A 4506-nucleotide genomic window follows, 5' to 3' on the forward strand; every position below is an offset into this window, starting at 1 on the left:
ATCAAGTAAGAATGCGAGATTGAACAACGGATGTAAATATGATCTTGTTTCAGCTCTATTACGCTTTCGAATGTTTACAGAGTACAAAGACAGGTCTGTAAAAACTCTTATCTAACTCTTGTAAATATCACTATTTATAGGGAACAGAAAGCGTACAAAAAATATACTAAGGCATAGACACTTAAGCTTCGGATAAAAGCGCCTTAGTAAAATAGATTACAAAACATTCGAAGAGTGCAAAATACACTTCGCCTAATTACAACATTTTGACCCTTACAGATTTGTAGCGATTTTCTTCCTCTTGTGTTTGGGATTAACTCATGTAGGCAGTTGACCAAGTCTCGCTTGTCAGAAAAAAAAAGATTAATTTTCCCTGTGTTCAACATTACACCAAATTCTTGACAAGTTAATCGAATTGAGGAAGTTTTTGACTATTTCCTTCCTAACCTAGGAGATGGTGAAATCCCCTTTAACCTCGTTCTTCATGGACCAAATTTTTCCATGAGAATTACCTACATCTAGGTTGTCGTGGACCGTTCAGATGGTCCCCTTTACCATTTTTTTTGGAATTCATTTATGTCAATATGTAGGGTTTGTTGAACTAGATTAAGATGACGAATTGGGTCCCACATGCGACCTCTCACGTACAACCCCGTTTTCACCGTAAAAAAAATCTGATAACCTGTTTTCATAACGTATATGCCATGATTCTTAAATTTTCATCACCACTTACTTAACAATTTACTTTTTGAAACGGTACTTAACAACTTACTTAAAAGAGCAATGTTAAGATCCTTTAAGCTACGAATGACTATTACATCTTTATCTTTTGAATTAAATATCTTACGCCAAACGATCCCTAAAAGAAACAGTTGTGTAGTTTTTTGGAAACAACAAATAAAATAGAGAAAGGGTAAGAAAAGTTGGCCGCTAAGCTTAGGATACAGGGAAAATAAACAAAATACAAAATTTTCATAAATAAGAATAAAACATAAATTAAAAAGGAGAGAAACTTCATTCCGCCCAACTGACAAAACCTTTGCCTTCGAACTTCCACCATTCGAAGGTTTAATTATGATATCTGCAGTTTTAGTCGGATTGAAACCAATCTTCTTGAATATTTTGTCAGTTCTAGCTATCCAGATATTCCATAATGTGGCATCGAAGATCATGTTTAGAATATGTATTTTGTTTGAGTAATTCCCCCACTTAGCCACATAATCCACACATTCTCGTATAGAACCAAATTGGATGTATTGTATCCCACACCAACAAAGTATCCAATACCACACATTGCTTGAAAAAGTGGATTCTACTAGGAGATGGTTTACCGGTTCATTATTATTGCCACATAGTTGATAGTAATTTGTTTGGACCAAAATACCCCTACGACTGAGTGCATCTGCATATGTGATATTGCCATATTTATACACATTTTTAGGCAATATTTTAATACATTTTAACTAATATTTTGGTTAATTGTAAAGATATGTGATACTTATTGAATTAAATTGTATTTTGCAGCTAATAAGAACACACTTGAAGAATATGGACTAGAATTGACAAGGATTGGAATTTTGGAGGATTGAGGCTTAAAAGAAGAAAATTCAAGCGAAAAACCCAACTCATGACGTGACAAATCAACCTCACGACGTGAGGAGGGATTTCTAGAAGATTAGCATGCGGGAAGTTAGAATCCTTGCCCGATACGGATAAACACCCAGCTCACGACGTGAGCCACATCTTTTGCAAATCTATATAAACTCCTTTGCATTATCGATTGAGAGTGATTTTGGGAGGATCGATAGTATGAGATATTCGATTTTAGAGGTCAAACAAGTGCACGAAACATACCTTTGAAGGAGAAATTGCTTGAAGATTAAGGAATTGAAGAACAAATAATCACATCGGTTTGATTTACTTTAGTAATGTTGGTTTATGTTGAACTTGTGTTTTTGTTTTCATTCATGAGTAGCTAAACTCACTTGATTTCGTTTAGCTAGATGAAACCTTGAATCTATGTCTTAGTTATTTAATTTATGGATTTTATAAGTTGGTTTTGTGCTTGTGTTTGATTATCATTACCTAACATGTTAAAGTTGTGACTTTGTTGCTTTAATTCATGTTAAGTGTAGCTTAGTGACCACTAAATTACATGAACTTGTTTACCTAGTGATTTAGTGACCTGTGCTGGAGAACATAATTGTGACAATAATTGTGTTTGTTTAGATAAATCTGAAATAGCCCATCTATAATAAATAACTAATTCTGTGTTTTCTTGTGTATGACCATACATTGTAGTTCATGAATTGGTGAAAATATTAGTAAATTTGGACGTGAATTGCTAATTACGTAATAATTTGTAACCAACTTTAATAATACATAATTAGTAACTAACTATAGAGAAGAGGTGGACTCAAACTAAACGAAATTGTTTTTAGTATATTGATTAAAACCGTTAGATAAGTGCTTAAGTTTTTCTGAACTTGAAAAATCAGATAAAACCCCTTTAAACTATTGCTTGCTTTTTAGATTAATCTGCTAGTAGTTAGGTTAGTAAATTAAATTTGTTCCCTAAGTTCGATACCCGACTGTTTGTGCTATATTATTATCGAGTAGTTCCACTGCCTTAGTCGTAATAGTTAGTTAGATGGTTGGTTAAAACTAGTAGGCATAATAATTACGCATCAAGTTTTTAGCGCCGTTGCCGGGGAACGACTATTTTAGTTTCAATTTAATTGCTTTAGGTTAATCGATCTTTTTTGTGGGGTAAAACCTGCAAAAAGTTAATTTTTCTCATTAGTTTTTTTCTTTCTATGAAATATTGAACTCACGTCAGTGAACTTTTAAAGCTCACAACGTGAGCTCTGAGATTTCGCGTTTTATTTCGTTTTTGCTTTCTGTTTCGTTTATTTGCTATACCACGAGGTGGCCTTATTACCACGTCGTGGTAATCATTCGATAGGAATTTTTAATTATTTTTTTAATTTTTACATTTTTTTTCAGTAGTATATGACCCGTAGATCAAACACACCATTGACACCACCACTTGAAGATCCACAGTCAGCTTTTCATAAAAAGAAGGACAAGAACATAGGAGGATCAAGAATCATTCCGAAAAACGAGAGCACATTTGAAAGCTTTGAGAGAACTCCTAACAAAAAGGAAGTCGGATACGAGCCCGAAACAGAAACATACAAAAGTAGTGAATCCAAAAGTGAGCCAAAAAGCATCATGACAGACATGGTTGACATGACGATGGAGGTATACAAGAAAAGAATAAGAGAGGAAACTGGTCTAGGACTTGTGCAACCCACAATTCTCACTACTGCTACCTTTGAGCTTAAAGGACATTTCCTTTCTGCACTAAAGGATATTCCATTTTCCGGAAAAGACCATGAAGATGCATACACACACCTCGATGAAGTCAATGATATAGCTGGCTATTTTAACATTCCTAGTGTACCACGAGAGTCTATCTTCTTAAGTATGCTTCCAGTTACTTTTAAAGGAGTAGCTAAAGATTAGTTGAAGGCACTTTCACCAGGTTCAATCACCACTTGGACACATATGCGTGAAGAATTCATCCAACATTCTGAAAAACGAGAGCACATTTGAAAGCTTTGAGAGAACTCCTAACAAAAAGGAAGCCGGATACGAGCCCGAAACAGAAACAGACAAAAGTAGTAAATCCAAAAGTGAGCCGAAAAGCATCATGACAGACACTGCTGACATGACGATGGAGGCATACAAGAAAAGAATAAAAGAGGAAACTGGTCCAGGACTTGTGCAACCTACAATTCTCGCTACTGCTACCTTTGAGCTTAAAGGACATATCCTTTCCGCACCAAAGGATATTCCATTTTCCGGAACCCACAATTCTCGCTACTACTACCTTTGAGCTTAAAGGACATATCCTTTCCGCACTAAAGGATGTTCTATTTTCCGGAAAAGACCATGAAGATGCATACACGCACATCGATGAAGTCAATGACATAGCTGGCTATTTTAACATTCCTAGTGTACCACGAGAGACTGTCTTGTTAAGAATGCTTCTGGTTACTTTTAAAGGAGCAGCTAAAGATTAGTTGAAGGCACTTTCACCAGGTTCAATCACCACTTGGGCACATATGCGTGAAGAATTCCTCCAACAATTTTTCCCACCATCAAAAGTTTCTAAACTCAAGAAGGCCATAGCTAACTTTGAGCAACAAGTGGGGGAGTATTTGTACGAGGCTTGGGAGCAATACAAAGGGTTAATAAGAATTTGTCCCCAAAATGATCTAAACGAGCAACAAGAAGTCTCGATATTTTACGATGGGGTGAACGTCACGACAAGGCAACTCCTTGATTCTTAAGGACCTTTAATAAGGAAAAATACCGCTAAAATTAAAGAGTTAATCGAAGAGTTTTCAAAGAATTCACGGGAATATCACAACCCTCGTAATGATGGGGCTAGGGGATCGGGAATGGTGCTTTGGAAGATATGGCGGCGGTATTGGCAAT

General features: G+C 35.8%; 1 non-coding gene across 1 annotated transcript; it reads right to left on the bottom strand.

Annotated features, from left to right (window-relative positions):
- Positions 1-4178: 4178 nt before the first annotated feature.
- Positions 4179-4285, bottom strand: LOC145117998 (small nucleolar RNA R71). The gene has a single exon (XR_013712985.1). It is a non-coding gene; the product is annotated as a small nucleolar RNA R71 (small nucleolar RNA).
- Positions 4286-4506: the final 221 nt, after the last annotated feature.

The sequence above is a fragment of the Lactuca virosa genome, chromosome 5 (genome assembly GCF_052849685.1).
Source record: "Lactuca virosa cultivar CGN04683 chromosome 5, Lactuca_virosa_CGN04683_v6, whole genome shotgun sequence".
In the NCBI taxonomy this organism is placed as follows: Eukaryota; Viridiplantae; Streptophyta; class Magnoliopsida; order Asterales; family Asteraceae; genus Lactuca; species Lactuca virosa.